Source organism: Stegodyphus dumicola, chromosome 4 (assembly GCF_044657685.1).
Source record: "Stegodyphus dumicola isolate Sdum_Otavi_A_Nest chromosome 4, ASM4465768v1".
In the NCBI taxonomy this organism is placed as follows: domain Eukaryota; kingdom Metazoa; phylum Arthropoda; class Arachnida; order Araneae; family Eresidae; genus Stegodyphus; species Stegodyphus dumicola.
This window is the reverse complement of record NC_140771.1, coordinates 117,412,320-117,430,413: the sequence shown is the minus strand read 5'-3', so window position 1 is coordinate 117,430,413 and position 18,094 is coordinate 117,412,320. Positions and strand designations below refer to the sequence as shown.

The window sequence follows — 18,094 nt, the reverse complement described above, 5'->3', positions numbered from 1 at the left end:
GAATTAAATGCATTTTAAATCAATCAGATTAAAAATTAAAAAAAGCATTGTTCAGAACTGTGTGTAATGCTTTTAATTAGCTTGGCTTGTTAGTCAATAATATATTAGATTTTAAAGGTAAATATGTTAAATTTTGCCAAATGGCAAGACTTGAATGAAAAGCGAAACAAGTTTACGACTGACGATATGAAGTCAGATTTCAAAACTAATAGCCCTTTTAGATTAAAAAAAAAAAAAAAAAAGTTCTGAAAATAATTTGCAATGGTTCATTAGTATTATTTTACGCAAAATTCAGTAAAATGAAATTTACCCGTTGAAATCAGCACCAAATTAAACTTTGTAAATTCTAGCGCATGTTAAAGGTTGTCTCATCCAGAATTTTATTACATTCATTTCAGAGCAAAATAAAACAGTAATTGCCATTTATATGACAATCAATATCAAAAATTTTAATCTGCATTTTATGCAACATATAAAAACTTCAAAAGATCTACTGTTTACCATGCAATTAAGGCATTTTATTCTGCTATCAACTTTACCAATTATTAATTCCATTAAGTATATTCTGTTTACTCTTTCTGCTCAATATATGCAATGTAAAATTTCCCATAAATTTATTAATTCATTTTATTTTGAGGTGAGCTTTTATTCAACTCTCAATGTCAACGAGAATGTTTAATTCATTTTTTATTCGGTCTCAAAAGAGAAATCAAGTTTACGACTTGATTTCGATGGGACATAGATAGGAAATCAAAATACGTGGATTTATGTACGTGTATTTATGAATCAAAATACATGAGAAATCACAGTAAGAAAAGCACTGCTACCTTAAACTGTGATTATATATAACAAATGCAGTGAATTATAGTTAAAAAATAGTGAAAATATTTATATTTCTGAACTGTTTCATATATAACATTTTCAGTTTCGCGTATGTGGCAATTTAAGAACTTTTTTACGTATACCAATATTTTGAAATATCTGCAAATTTTTATATCTTCAAGGAAAGCTTATTCTTTCACCTTTAGTATATAAGTAATGGTAATTTACCAGATAAAATTACTTAATGGGGAATACAGAAAAATATCTAACCACTTACCTTTGTGACTTCATCTGCAAAGAAACTAAAAAAGTAGTTCAGCTAAATCTGCTATAATAAATATTTATAATAATGCTAAATTATGCAATATCTATTAATATGACAAATTTTTGTAAAGCTATTTATTTGGATGAAAAATAAACACATTCAGAAATTTATGGCAGTATATTATGATTAACAGAGGAAAAACACTTTTTAAAATTCAAAATAGTTTTTATTAATCCAATTTATCACATTTTATTTGAATTCATGAAAAACAATCTTATATCCATGTATTCTTATGTATATAAGAACTCTTGATAAATTGGATCTCTGTCATTGCCTTTCACAGCACCTAAAATAAGAAAACACTCACAATTACTATATGTGAATATAATTCATAATTAAATTTAAACAAATGACTATTAGAATGCAAATTAAAGGAAGCATTTAAAATATTTTAACATTTAGTACCTATAAACAGAGTAGCAATTATTTGATTTTTCGATTATAGTAAAATAAACATGGGGGATGCCTTTTAAAATTTTTTATGTCAGGAAATAAACTCAAACCACCAGCTGAACATATGAGCAGTTTTATCAATCAGCCACTGGTAGGTAACCTGGATACTGAATCAACATATAAAGTTGCCAAGATAAAGAGAGAAACAAAATTATGATAATCACATCTTACCTATTCATAAAACTATTTTAAATTTAATGTGTAGGCAAGTCCAAAAAGAGTGAGAATGAATTTATTTTGCAACACAAAGTAAAGTCTTGCAGGAGCAAAAAAAACTTGTCTCATGAGATTGGCAAGTAAAAAATAATTAACTGCATCTGGTAACATTTATCTGACAACACATAAGTAATTGTTAGCTACGTGCAAAAAATAAAATCTGATCAGGGGTGTAGCTAGAGGGGGGGATCTGTCCCCGGGTGCAGAATCAAAGGGGCGCCAAACTGATGTTATAACATTTTAGAATTAAATGTTTTCCATCCTTGGCAAGCAGTAGGGGGCGCGAAATCTTCGGTTGTCCCTGAGCGCTGAAAACCCTAGCTATGACCCTGAATCTGATCATGTTAATGCAATTTTAAACTTTTGAATTTAACCGCAGAAATTTACCAAAGAAGTACTTGTAACAGTAGTAAATGAAGATGTGGCTAATCTTTACTGTATGGTACACCTTGGTTTCTGTCTGAAAAAAAATCGCAAAGTGGTATTGGTTGTTTGTGAAATGTGGAAGCCCATTGCGTCAAATAAGTTTTTCGGTAACCCTAATGTTGATAATGTTGGCGAAAGTAGCCTTTGGGGAAAAAAAAAAACTTTTTTTTGTCAATAAAAAGGAGTTATTTCTGCAAATATTGCCAATGTGCTGTGATAAATTTAGTTTTGGGCTACTTTTTTTAATAGTAAACCTTTTGTACGGTCCCAGGTTTTTGGTTCTTACCATTCTTTTCAATTGCTGTGTTTGGTTGCACGGAAGTGGTATGGTCTTGTATTTTGAATATACTATTTATTATTTTGGTGTGGGTACCATCGTTTGAGTATGTCTGAAGTGACTAAGAGACGAAAAATTTAATTGAATTGCTTACCTGGAAGATGGTGGTGGGAAGCCTAAACATATGCATGTGAAAAAAAAGGTATGTTAAAAAAAATGACGTTTCATTTATTTTTTTGTCTCTGTGTGTTAATTTTTGTTAGAAGATTTGTTGTTTAATGTTTTTATGTTAGGAAATATGTATTTTTGGTAATTTATTCCTCTCTGTTTGTGTATTTTTGGTTGTTTGTGTGTTAAGACAGTGGCGTATTTTTTCTGGTAACTATGATATTTTTAACTTTCTGATTTTCTTAAAGTGAAAATAGATCAATGTGTACATGGACAAAGTTAAGGCAGTGCACAATGCCCAGTTTGTGCAGTTCTCTGTTTTAATAGGTCGATGTGTACATGGACACAGAGTTTGTGTATGTCTTTGACTTCTTATTTTGGTTTTGTGTAGCGGCCACCTTGAAATTGGTGCCGATCCTCTCAGGTGACGATCTTGATATAAAAAAAAGAAACGATTCACCAAGGGTTACAGTAGAGTAAATTTTTACCAAAGATGTTCTACCATAATCACCATTGGAGCGGTATGCAGAGATGAAGATTTGAGTTTTGTTTACACAGCATGATGGTTTAGGCACTCCAGCCATTACAGTGAACAAAATTATAATAAACATAGCCACAATAATTGTCTATAAATATTGATGTATAACACTGCATTAACTAATATATTTCTTATGCTAGTATATACAGAATCCTTAATCGAAAGGAAAATCAGAAGACTGTGCATGCATTTTCCTTTAACTGAAACATGGATTTGACCATACAAATCTCAGTCTTACGGGACATGCCACACTATGTAGATAGACAGTAAAAAGTGCTTGTGTTGTTTTTATTTGTTAGAGGTATGAAATAAATATACTTCTAGATTTTAATTTTTTCTTTTCTTGTTTTACATTTGGATTACCTATCAAAAAGTAAGGAATTCTGATATTATTACAATATCGGAGTTAAAATAACAATTATTGGACATGTTAAAGTAATAAAAATTTTAAATTAGGTTAAAAAGTAACCCTTAATGTGGCATATTTTTGAATTAAACTCTATCGACATTAAAAACAACAAAACGTCCCTCTTTGTTAAGGACTTTAATTAACTAATTTTAAATACAGAGCTATGAATGAATTTTTTCCCTTGCATGTTATAATAACTGAAACAAAATTACTCTGATACAGTCAAAATTCCTAAATGCAAGTATATAAAATTTACTTTAGCAATTTAAAGAGATAAGACACACTGAACAAATGAATAAATTTCTATCAAAGAATAATTTATTAAATTTGGCCCGTTCCATAGTAAACTTTAACCATTAGATTACATTATTACACCATGTTATCAGTTTGAAAAGCAAGTCATATGCCAGATCTTGGATGTAAAAGAAATGCACAAAATAATATACAGATTATTGAAAAATGATGTATACCAATGTTTATAGAAATGATTAAATGTAACAGAAAATTTACTGTCACAACCACATTTTTAAGTGAAATGTATTATTTTAACATTTTACAATATTTAAGGTATGGCATTAAATGCAATTATGTGCCTGGATGTAAGTTAGTAAATTAAAAAAAATAATAATAATAATCAAAGAATGAATGTCATGAAAAATTTCAAAAACAAGCAGAATTTAATTTAGAAGACCTTTAGACACTTATGATAAATAAATTTGAGAATTCTTCACCCAAAATTAAATTATAATTAACTAAAACCAGTTTGACTGACCTTCTACAAAATCCTTCAGCTGCAATTTTTTCTAGCTTGAAAACCAAATTCTTCTCCACATGGTAATAACATCTTAACCAGTTGAAATTCCTGCAGAAAGTTTGATAACACAGTAATAGAATTAATAGAATAGAAAAATTAACACAAAAGTATAGAACATCATTTAAACTTAACATTATTACAAATTTTGGTGCTTTCTGACTATCTGCAAAGCTGTGAAAATTGGCAAAATGGTTAGTTTATGGTTCATATCTACTGCTCTGTTCACAAGTAGTAATTCAAATAAGCACTTTATAAGAAACAAGAAATTTTAGGATGCACACACACAAAAATATATACATTGGGTCAATATTCACATATTTTTCATCCAATGGAATACTATTCAGAAATAAAGCATGTAAATACATGTGTGTGGTATGCATATTCATAGTTTGCTATTATCGTGTGCATACTCTTGCTGTTTTAGCATAAGTTGAAGCTGTGAGGGCAGATGATAAGAAAGTATCAGAATTTTTCATGTATAAGAAAAGATTGCCCTGACAATAGTATCTCAATTGTTTAGCACTGACATTTACATAGCGCATTAGAAATATATAGTAATATATATATGATAAAAAGATAATTGCATATTATTAATTCATTTTTTTAAATGCCAAACTTTAACAATTCTTTCACATATACTTAAACAGAATTCTTTCACATGAACATCTAAAATCCATTCTTAACTAATGAATAAATAATAAAACCATGTAAATTTCTTATCAAGCCCATCATTTCCGAAATGTCTACTTCTGAAAGTTCCCAGCATTTCTCAATATATTATTAAATTACTAAACTAAGCATCAATGATCGTCGTTTCATTTATTTTTTTGTCTCTGTGTGTTAATTTTTGTTAGAAGATTTGTTGTTTAATGTTTTTATGTTAGGAAATATGTATTTTTGGTAACTTATAAATAAGCAATAATATAATAATAAGCAATCTGATCACACATATTATTTTGAAACTGAATGCATAAATTAGACAAAAAAAAAAATTCAGTCATAAACATTTGGATAGCAGGGCAAATTAGATATTTGAAAAGACAGCCAGCCATTGAGATACACGTAATTCACGACAGAATGGTAACAATTCATAAAGCTGTGAAACATTTAACTGTCAAAATGACATAAATAACGTAAATTCGAAAAGCAAAAAAAGTAAACATACAAGTATTGCAACTGAACTTACCTTTCATGCAACAAAAAATATCCATACAAGTTAACCTCATGGCGCAGCCATTTTGGATTTCGTTTCAAATCAGACAGATGTTTACGGATTTGCGGAAGAATACGAAGAACTAGTAGTTTGCCGGATACAATGTGCAATGATGCGAAAGAATATAGTTCTGTAGAACTTCCTACATTATTCCGTAATAAACAGTACTATTTCCTAATTTTTTCTTTATCTAATTAATTAATTAATAGGGAAATAGTTAAGTAATGCCGAATTCATTTTTAATGAAATGTAAAATTTTGTATGTATGGGACGACCACCTTCCGTCCAATATTTCTGAGAATATAAACAAATTTTGGAATCTGAGAGTATCAGTAAATAAATATATAGAATATCGCCTCTCAAACGACCACTTCTGAAAGTGACCAATAGTTCTGAGATTATAAATAAATATTGATATTAAGCATTATTTCTATAAGACGACCATCTCTATATAAGACCAAAGTTTCTAGAATCTTGGATAGTCATCAGAGATGTATCTTTACTGCGAAATTATCGCACGACTGTAATTCAATATCAATAACAGATCGCGCGATTGAAAAACATTTTCTGTCCTGTAATTAGAGGAAAAATATTTTCCTTATGAGGTATTTCTCCCGCTTGCCTAGCGTGCCTTCGTGGTGTAATAGTTCTGCACGCTGGGCCGGTATTTCAGAGGTCCGTGGTTCGATTCACGGCGAAGGCGGTTGCTAATTTTTCATCTCTACGGCTTCCCCAAAAAATCCTAATGTCTCTACAGTGGCGCCCGAACTAAAAAGGTGTTGGATGAGGTATATCCACACCCAGGATTTAGTGATTGGATCCCCTTAAAAAAAAGTCGGCCTTTAAAAAGAGAAGTAATATGAGGTATTTCTCCCGCTTTCCTAGCGTGTCTTCGGCCCACGAGCGGCCGAGCGGTAAAGTCGCTGAACCCTGGTAGTGCGATCCGAGGTTCGAATCCCGCGAACGGGCTGGCTGCATGGGTGTTTTCGTGGTTTTCCCCACGTGTAACGTGTATACGAGCCAGTTTCCCTTAGAAAGTTCTCCACGAAGACATCTCTCCCCTTAGTAGTGGTTCTGCACACTGGGCCGGTATTCCAGAGGTCCGTCCTTCGATTCCCGGCGAAGGCAGTTGCTAATTTTTCATGTTTCCTGCTTCCAAAAAAATACCTAATGTCTCTATACCCAAATTTTTAAAAAAATTCGTTTCCGTAATTAAATATATCTATATCTAATTTTACCTATATTTGTAGTAGGGTTTGTAATCTGTAAGTAATTATACATGTAATTTATACATTTTTTATAAAAAAAATATATGTTATTTAGAATTTTGCAAATATTCTAGAAAATGCTAATCCATTGAAAAAAATCTTTTCTATGACTAAATAAATTTTTAAAAACGTCAGAAAAAATAGCAGTTAAAATTAATAACAAAATAACAAGAATAAATCATCAATCATATCAATATTTTTAATGTACAGCATTTAGAAACAACTTAGTAAAATACATATGAAAAATAAAATAATGTACAAGTTTCAGATGTGCAATGTCAAAAAATTAAAACTGGTAAATTTGAGAACAAATATCCTCAAAATGTTTGACAACGAAAGTCCTCCGGACAATGCAGAATGAATGTCCTCAGAATGTGAAATTGGTGAACTCCTCAGGACATCTGAGAATCAACATCTTCAGGACATCCTGTCATATCCCGGGACATAGCGACTTAAATAAGACATCCTTAGGATGTTAAATTACGATCTCCTCAGGACATCTGAGAATCAACATCCTTAGGACATCCTACGTATATCCCGGGATATTGCGACTTAAATAGGGCATCCTGAGGATGTTTTGTGCTATGGGGGTATAATCAGTGCATCGTGAGTATCGTGTGAGTATCTTGAAGAATAGATTGAGTTCAATAATAGCCCCGAGAGCGATCGACCGAGTCAGGAGCTGTACTTTAGTGCTTTTCTGTGAAGCTGTCTTCACCGTCATAACCTGAAGGGTATGTGGCTGATTGTTTCAGCGTGTTTGTTGTAGTTTTATGACTACTCTGGAATTGTTCTTGGAACTGGCTAATAAATTGTGTTTTCATTCTTTATAAAGTGTTGTCATCATTCACTCCAAATCCAGAAACCCGTAGAACGCAACAATTGGTGTCAGAAGTGGGATTTGACAGTAAATGCCTTGTGACTCGCCAGCAGGTGAAAGCTTTGGCGGAGGAAATGAAGGCTTTGATGGACTTGTTGGCCGAGATGAAAGCCGGACAGGAAGAGATCAAGGCGGGATAAGAAAGGTTAGAACTCGAAATTATATCAGGTGAAGAAGAAATAACAGCTGGACAAGAAAAGCTACAAGAGAAATTCCAACAAATGGAAGTGGAACAGAATAAAATTAAAAGTGATATCGTGGAGCTTAGAGAGGAAACTGGAGCAAAAATAGGAGATATGGAAGAAAAATTTGAAGAAAATTTGAGAAAATTTCCTGAAAGCTGTTTTGAAAGAAAACCGAACTGAGCCCAAGAACGAACATGAAGATTTCAGGCTTCCCCCAGTCTCTTCTCATACGGTAATCAAACCGAGCCCATACGATGGAAAATCATCATGGGTGTATAAAAGACCTCAAGTTTTCAAACTAACAAGTGGGCCGCTCTATTTGAATTTTGATGTCGCATTTGGATTTTGATGTCGCATTTGGATTTTGATGTCGCATTTGGATTTTGATGTCGGAAAACTGAAAGAAGAAATAAGAGAGATTCAAAAGGTGTTAAGAAGGCGGAATAAAAGCAATACTGGAAAGGAAACAATCAAGTGCTTGAACTGCGGATTGGAAGGATATCTCCGTAGGAACTGTCATGTTAACCAAGACCGGGAGAGAGCTCCCGCGAAGCAAGACCAGGGAAACCAAAATGCAGCAATATCACAGAGCGGCGGTTACCAGCCCGAGAGCGTATTTTTACTTCCTCCCTAGGAAACGCAACCCGCGACTAAATTTGGCGATTTATCAGGTCTTGGCAAAATTGTGACACCAAGCGCATGCGCAAAAGGAAATAACGCGTCGGTTTATGTTTCAAACTTGTGATGGCCGCGAGTATGTCAAACGAAGTGGAAAATGAATTTTATAAAATTTTATTTGATGGATATTCCTACGAAGTAGGGTCTTCCAAGTTCGGAGGAAAAGGGGATTTCGACTTTGAGATCAGATGTGATCTTAATAGTGAAGATAGATGGGAGAATTGGAAAACACATTTTGAAGCTGTTTCCCACGTGCATTGGATTGTATGTTCCAAATCTCGGGCTCGGTTTGATGACATTGGATGCAAATCGGAAAGAGCAAAGTTTATTTTTAAGAAAGATCATGTGTGTCAACATGCAAGACTAAAAGAGGCTAGTTTCAGAAATAAAGAATGTTTAGCTGCTTTGCATGTCAGAATTAAAAAAAATAATAAGTATACAAGATGTCGTGATGAGTATGTAAAAGAGAATCTGTGCACTTTGATTAAAGTTTCATTTCGGCATACACATCGATGTGAAGCGTGGAATTGCTTATGCCCAATTGATTCGGTGAAAGAGGTGTTCATCAACTACTTTCCTGCCAGTAAAATAACAATTAAGAATATAATATTTTTATTCTGCTATACATCCACAGAATTCACTGTTAATAAATACCGTCAAAATGGTGACGATAAAGGCAGTCTCATAAACATGTATCTGAACATAGAATTGTTCTACCTAATGGGCAATATGTTTTATTACTTTTCGTGATATTCAGTACCTCATATTTCGTACAATGAATTTTAGTTAAGATATCGGCATTATTTTAATTGCCCTGGTTAAGAAGCTTTGAAGGCATTTTTTGCAACAGCTGAAAGCACATTAGATTGCAATTGTTAAGCATATTAATTCTTCCATTACATTATGGAATAATGAATAAATTTATAGTTTCTATATGTATATTGAAATGACAGCTTCAGAATATAAAATTATTCAGACATGATAGAAGGAAAAATCACTTAACTAATTGATTATTTAATAAAAATTAATTGAATGTTGAAGCAATTAATAACACATAGTAACTTTTGATTTAGTTAAATTCTAAATATAATCACAGACTCCTTCGACAGTAATATCAGATTAAGCCGATGAAATCATTGAGACCAAGAGTGCACTTTTTTGTGTCTTTCATTAGTTTAGACCTTGAGCACATTATTGGTGACATTATATGTGCCCAGCTATCTCTCATTTTGAAACAGTTATGGGGAGATATATCCAAAAATCATTTATCCCTCTTCCATTCACACTAACTCTTGAGGACTTTTTGCTCCATGCTATTTAAAGTGCACCCACGCCACAAAGTAAAGAGAAATTTAAATGCCACCAACCTGTACCTCTTTTATTCTTATTCTAAACTTTTCAAAATAAATACAGTTTTATCATATGAATACAGTGCATCAAAACAAAAATATATGTGGTACTCAAAATTTTTCTGTGGAAAGTGCAGATTCACCCACTGCTTGGCGCGTTATTAAGAATTGCACATACTCGGTATCCATGTACACATCGACCTATTTTCACTTATAAAGTCAAAGAAAATTGACAAAAATCCAATTCTTCTTACTCTTGTAAAAAGCGCCAAACACATAAGTGGGCGATTCTGCACTTTATCCATTTTTCTTTTTGTTCATTTCTCTCTGATGTGACCAATCATTTGAAAGAAAAAATGAATTTATAACTGAACAATGGCAAGTTTTGTATTTTTAATAGAAAACCCACTCAATCCCTAAATATTTGGGATTAATAAATATTTTTAATACATGGAAATTTATTATTTCTGAATTGTATGACTATGTTGAACTGCGGTGCTTAACCACCAGGGTGCCTGGGCGCCATAGCCCTACCCCTCATCGAATAACATGATAAAAGTTTCGAATTATGAGAAATATAACTGAATGTACTAAATAATTAAATGAGCAAGAGTTTAAATTCATAATTGCTGATAGTTAAATACAAATTTTTTTCCTTAAGTACCTAATTACTAATCCATACATAATTAACTATTTTCTAACAACTATTTCACAGAAGAATACATGTACACACAAGAGAAACAAAATACGAAGTGCGACGCCTTAGTGCCACTAGTAAAAACAAAAAGCAAGAAAAAAGAACAATATACAATAAAGAATCTGAGCAACAATTTGCATAACACATATACAAAATTACACAATACTAACATTTAGGATCGCCCTTGGGCGTTTACTGAAATTGGGGTCCCTAGTATCATAGCAATAGTTAACAACCACAGGATTGTCCAGAAGTTCCTGTTTATCATAAAATGCCCTAGATAGGCGGCAATAAAAATCAAAAAGATTCTCTATTCTTAACTCTTTACGAATTTGGCTATTCCGAATGTACCAGGGGGCATTACATATCATACGCAATACCCCGTTTTGGGCAGCTTGTAACTGCCTTCTCAAACTTTTGCACGAGTATGCCCAGACGGGGCATGCATAACTAAGAATTGGACGCAACATGGTTTTGTAAATGAGCAACTTATTATCAATAGATAGAACACTGTTTCGAGCAATTAAGGGGAAGAGTGAAGCTTTACTAGCTCGAAACTTCCTGAGAATATGTGTAACGTGTGGGTTCCATGTAAGAGATTTACTGAGGATCACCCCAAGATAAGGGACCTGCTTGACCCAGCGAATGTCCACACCATACATTTGCAGGTGAGTCGGGAAATTCTTCTTAGTAGTAAACAGTATGGCATGTGTCTTGTCGACATTCACTTTGACTTTCCATTTGGTCAGCCAAGTCTCTAGCGAATGGATGTGGTGTTGTAGCTGTTGTATTGCTGAACTAACAAATGCACTTTGCGTTAGGATCGCTGTGTCGTCTGCATACATGGCTAGTGTTGTGTTGTGTGTAGTGGGGATGTCGTTCACGTAAATATTGAATAGAGTAGGGCCCAGAAGGGATCCCTGTGGAACACCAGCCCGTACAGGCCGGTTTGTGGATAATGAACCAGAAACATGAACGACAAAGTGTCTACCGGTTAGGTAGGATTTAATTATGTTTGTGATGTAGCCTGGGAGTCCCAGGTTGTGTAATTTGTATATGAGGGCATCCAGCCATACTCTATCGAAGGCTTTGGCGACATCTAAGAAAAGTCCACCAGTGACACGATGTTGTTGCATCCCACTGCTTATTAACTCAACAACTCTGTAGAGTTGATGCGTCGTCGAGTGCTTACGCCTGAACCCAAACTGATAGGGTATGAGGATCTTCTGCTCATCCAGGAAGATGTTTAGTCTATGTAGGATAACTGCTTCCACGATTTTGCTAATTGAGCTTAGCAAACTGATTGGTCGGTAACTCTCAGGAGCAGTCGCAGGCTTGTTGGGCTTAAGCAGAGGGACAATCTTGGCAGTTTTCCAACAAGTTGGGAAGTACTGCCATCGTAGTATGATATTCACTAACTTGGTGAAGTAGAGTATTATCTTGACAGGAAAGTGCTTGATCATCTCATTTGTGACCCCATCTACTCCAGGGCTCTTCCTTTTCGCAATTCGCATGATATAGAGACAGACCTCCGATGGCATGGCTGAGATAATGTTGTCTGTGCATGGCTGTGTTGTAAATTTGGAGTGGAAGTCAGCAATAAGCTGTTCAGTGTCTGAGTCTGAAATGTTGTTAATGCAGAACTGAGATTCCAGATGCTGAGCTAAAAGTTCTGCTTTCTCAGTTCCGGTGTAATGGATCCGTTGAGGGCCGTGAAGGGGCGGAATGGCGTTATAGCATTTTTTGTACCTCTTCACTGCTTTCCATAAGGAGTTATCCTCTGCAGAAAGAGATCTGAGGTAGTTAGTCCAGCGATCTTGTGAGAGTTTATTTGTAAGAAACTTGACCGCTTCGCACAGGCGATTGAAGTTTCTTTTATCATCACGGTGTCTGGTCTTGCAGCATTTCTCTCTTTAATCAATAATCTGAGCTCTTGAGGCTTGTGTTTCATACCAGGTTTAACTTAAACTTGTGCTTTCGCATAAGCATTTTGTATATTTTCAGTGAGGTCCTTGACCAAACTATCAATGTCACTCCCCTTGTGTATCGTGGGTAAAGTGTACTGGGTGTTGGAGAGGGCTTTGGAAAAGACCTGCCAGTCTGTACGAAAGGCCCTGGTGTCTGATGTAGTATATCTGCTGAGGTCCAGAATAATCCTAACAGGATTGTGATCACTTGAAAGTTCGTCCAGTACGTAAATATCCAGTGGACAACTGGTGTTCCGCAACAGGAAAAAATCAATAATTGCGGTGGACCCAGCAGCATACCGTGTTGGGGTACTTGGAACTGTCAATTTACACCGTGCCGACGCGGCCAAGGAATAAATCAGTCTGCCTGTTGCATTAGAAGTGTAGCAGTTCCATGCGCGGTGTCTTGCGTTCAAGTCTCCACCAATAATAACATGTGTACCAAGTGTGAGTAGAATTTCAAGGTCTGCCTGAACGACAGCCACAGGTCTCATGGGAGGAATGTAGGGGGAGACAAAAGTGTATGGAGTGTTAGTGTCTGTTGTGATGCAGATAGCTGTGGCCTCTACGGCTGAGAGCTGTGGAATGTTCACGTGATAATGGGGAATGCAGCGTTTGACAAGAAGTGCAGTGCCACCTCTACGTGGGCGAGGAGCGGTAGTACTTCTGTGCGACTTGTAGGTATAGTAATTTGCCACACACAGTGGTATTTTAGGGTCAAGCTTGTGTTCTTGTAGGAAAAATAAGTCGGGACTGTGCTCACTTGCAAAATCCCGCAATTCATTAATCTTACGGAACAAACCATTTGCGTTCCAAGTAACTTAAGTACCTATTGTTTACTTAAGTACCTATTGTTTACACTATACATAATTATTCAACATTAGAAAAAAACACTGTCAAAAACATTAAATAATATAAACAACTTATCGATTGAATGCTCCGCAGCCCGCAATTCAGGCATGGCTGCCGAGATTTTTTGAAAAACATTCATAACTGTGGTGCCTTTAAAAACATCACACACCTCTTTGATTTTTTTGAGAAAGTCCATAAGCATACCAGTGTTGGCAGTTGTGACACTGCACAACATTTCCACGCACTTTATAAGGATGTATTTCAACAAAGAAACATAGTAGTTTTTTAACATCATAAATAGATTGCACCCCTGGTACATTCTCTAAATGAACCTGAAACAAAGGCATAGGAGCCTTAGATTTGGTTCTGTGCATTTGGGTGACTTTTCGAGGTTTATACTTTAAATTAACCAGCTCCTCAAAAATGTCATCTGAGGGGCAATCGATAGGTAAACCTCTTATAACTATTTTGATGGGCCTATCCATCTTTCTGGTAATTAAATAATGATCTACACTTTTTTCATCCAAATATTTTGTTATCTGACGGTGATCATTTTCCGTTTTCGGAAAAACTTTTAAAAACTCTCCAGTAACTTTAGCTGCAAAGTCTAAATTAGTTTCAGCCCTCAATTTTTTAGAGAAATCCGAAAATTTAATTGGAGGCTTCACCATTATCGGTTTCACCTTCGGTTGTTGCATTTCAATAACCTCATTCTCTTCACTAACTTCCATATCATTATTAGTGGCAGTATTATCTGCATTAGCATTTTCACCTAGCTTATCAAATTTATTGCTAACATTAATTTCTGCATTAGCTTTGACTAATTTAGCAGGCCGAGCCGTATTACGCGGCTGTGTAAAGCCTTCTGAATCCTGAATTTCGCTCACACATCTTTTTCCTTTTTTCCGTTTAAGCAAAATTTTTGTTTTTTCTCCGCTAGGAGTTTGTGCAATTGCACCAGATTTATCACTAACATTTTTTACACTTGATATAGTATCATTACAGTTAACAGCAGTAGATATAACCTGCATCTTAGGGACATGCTTAACAACATTCACATTCAACTTATCACAAGATAAATTTACAATACTAGGATTTTGGGCACTAAAAACGTCGCACTTACCCTGAAATAACAAAGCCAGTCTTTTGGCTATTCCACTCCTTTTTTTTTGGTGTATATCCAGACGTTTTTGCTTATCCTCTTCACTGGATAATGTATTGAGATCATCTTCCGTTAACTGCTTATCTACATGAACTGCAACATTCAGAAGCAGAACTTGCTGCTATAATAACTAAATCCTTATCACATATATCCTTTATGCTGCTTCCCTTTTAGTCGTAAATCTACTCTCAGAAAGAACTAAGGGTTTTAAAAGAAAGCACAGGTTTTCATTTTTCTAGAATGAAAATGTGAAATTATTATTTAGCATTTTTATTTAATGTAATGACTGCAAAAATTAAAGACGTAATTTTAAGAAAACATACTGATCAAAAGGCAGTTTTTTTCAAAATGCTTTGATCATGTGTGAAAACGAATTTTTGTATATCGAACATGTTATTTTTAATATTTTGTGCAAACCTTGACACAATATAAACTTGAATTGCCAGTACTATGAGCAAACAAGCATAGAAATCATTGGAACAGTACACACTCAAAATAATACTAAAATACTGCTAAATGATCCTTGTTCTTCCTTAGATCAGATTTTTGACAACGCAGGATACCAAACACAATCTTTACTCAAACAACTGTAATTATAATGCACTCGCTGCCCTTTTAAATTTTTAAGGGCTACTTAATAATAAAGATATTACTAATTAGACTATATATTTATTGCATCATTTTATATTTCAGTAGTTTTAATTTTTTTAATATAATTTGAAAAGTTTGTTTTGTAATCCAAGAACCTTTTCGAATTTAAATTCATGGTAAATGGTTCTTTGCTTTATACCATTTTGTTTATAAAAGTTTTCACTGAAAGATTACTTTCATTATGTATTGAAAAATCTGATTAATTAAAATTTGAAAATTGTTCTGTAATTATATCAGCTTGACACAATTAATTAAAATATAATTGCCTTAATTTTCAAACTTTAAATTTCAAGATAGTTATTTCTTTGTAAGTGCGTAGTGCCTATTAATAGCACATAACCTAAAATAGCAACAATATGCCAAACTTATGGTGTATATAATCCTTGCTTTATAATAAAAGTGAAAAAATATTAAAAACAAATCTTAAAATATATACAATACATGTTATAGTTACAGAGTTATTAATACTGAGCTATATAGGCTAAACTAAGAATAGTCATTATTAAATTAGAAAGAATTATTATTATTTTATTGTTCACTTTCAACCAAATATAATCATTATTAAATATCATGGTTTACTAAATCCCACAAATTTACATGAAAGATGTGTACACAGGTGCTGAGACATGGTACGTACAACTCCAGCATTCCATAAGCTGAAAAAAGGACCGCCATTTTTCTTTATTTAATACCTCCCCACACTAATCACATATGAAGTTTGCTGCTTCAGTAATTATGTTTGACACATGCACAATTACATATAACGCGCCATTACGAAATATCGGCGATTAAGTATCACGCTACAAAATGCGACATATCATCACGATAGTTCGTTCAACTCTGCGCATGTCCTAGCCACACACTTTCGCCAAGACCTCGTAAATCGCCAAATTTGGTCGCGGTTTGTGTTTCCTAGGAAGGAAGTAAAAATACGCAGCCCGAGATGCAGCCCCTCTGAAAGTTCTTCACATCTCGTCAACGAGCGAGGGAGTTAACGGACTGTTCGTCGAAGGACACTTGAATAAAGATCTTACAAGTGTCGAAGCACTCTTGTAAGATGATCATCGATAGGAGAAGAAAGATAACCCTCGTCAAAATATATGTAGCTCGAGAATTGAATGAAACGTTGCGATGGACTCCGCCCTGTGTGACTTTACAAACAGTGATAGATGATAAGATTCCAGTTGAAGGTAAAATTAACATTGCCATTACCTTTGGAAATGAGACCTACCAGCACGTGGCTTTTGTTGCTAACATCGCGGACGAATTAATACTCGGATTGGACTTTATGCGGAAGTATGACTTTACACTGGACTTCAAATATAAACGAGATGCACAGTGAAAAGGAAGATATAATTGTGCTTGAAATGTAAAACAGCATTCGTTAAGCTCACCAAGTAACAACAAAAACAGATGTCACCATCACTCCGGTGACAGAATCATTAATAACCGGCTCCATAGAAAACAATAGCTTCAAATTTGAAATAACTGAATATTCCCAAAGTAGCCCAAGAGATGTATTAATGGTCTCGACATTAGTGGATCTTTCAGGAGACTTTATTCCTGTGAGGGTGGCGAATGTTAGCCACAGACCGAGAACCTTCCAAAAGGCTGAAGTTCTAGCAACATGAAATCCAGTTATTTGAGTCTACAAAGCTCCACCTGAAATTCCAACTAGGACAACCGGGAAATTAATGGAAGAACTTTTACAGAGTGCAAACGTAACCCATGAACAAAGAAGGGCGGCAGAGAAAACAATTAAAGAACCTGAAGATCTATTTTCCAAAACATCCAGAGATGTTGGCAGCACAAAACTGACGCAACATCAAATTGATACAGGGGATCACTCTCTGGTGAAGCAACATTCCAGACGTCTGCCATTCGTAAAACAGAAAGAGGAAATCTTCTGAACAAGAAGCACGAAAATGACATCATTGAACCATCCACAACTCCATGGTTATCTCCTATAGTTCTCGTCCGGAAAGAAACGCGGCTCAGCAAGATTTTGTACTACCGTAGCCTAAAATAATGTCACTAAGAAAGACACTTACCTACTTCCTAGGATTAACGATACTCTAGACATCCTATCAGGACACAAGTAGTTTTCCACTCTCCAGAGCGGATACTGGCAAGTGGAAATTCACCCCCATGATAGAGAGAAAAACTGCTTTCACTACCGGCCAAGGACTCTGCCAGTTTAAAGTTATGCCATTTGGACTCTGTAACGCCTCTGCAACATTTGAACGCCTGGTGGAGACCGCGCTTCGTGACTTATCTAACGAATGCTGTCTGGTCTACCTAGATGACATCAGTATAATGGGCCACAGTTTCGACAAACATCTAAATATCAGGAACTGTTGCAAAAATTGAAAGATGCCAACCTCAATCTCAGTCCTCTGAAATGTAAGTTGTTCCGCATCGAAGTCACCTATCTGGGGTGCGTCACCTCCGCTGAAGCTCTGAGCACAGATCCAGAGAAGGTGTCAGCAGTTAAGAACAGGAAACGCCCTGTGGATATTCATCAAATACGGAGCATCCTTGGACTCTGTATATCCACTACAGAAGATTCGTGAAAAGGTTCTCTAATAGCTCAAGACCTCTGCATAAATTAACAGAGAGTAAACAAAAATTCTTGTGGGCTGAGAAGAGCGAAAAGTTCTTTAATCAGTTGAAGGCGGCATTAACATCTACGCTCGTGCTCGCATATCCCCAGACCGGCAAACAATTTATATTAGACACAGATG

The 18,094-nt window shown here is 34.9% G+C and overlaps 1 long non-coding RNA gene across 1 annotated transcript; it reads right to left on the bottom strand.

The window, feature by feature from the left end:
• Positions 1-1,291: 1,291 nt before the first annotated feature.
• On the bottom strand, positions 1,292-5,713 carry LOC146997650 (uncharacterized). Its single transcript, XR_015040511.1, has 3 exons — positions 5,635-5,713; positions 4,407-4,496; positions 1,292-1,433 (listed from the first exon to the last, which is right to left on the bottom strand). It is a non-coding gene; the product is annotated as an uncharacterized LOC146997650 (long non-coding RNA).
• Between the last annotated feature and the right edge of the window lie 12,381 nt (positions 5,714-18,094).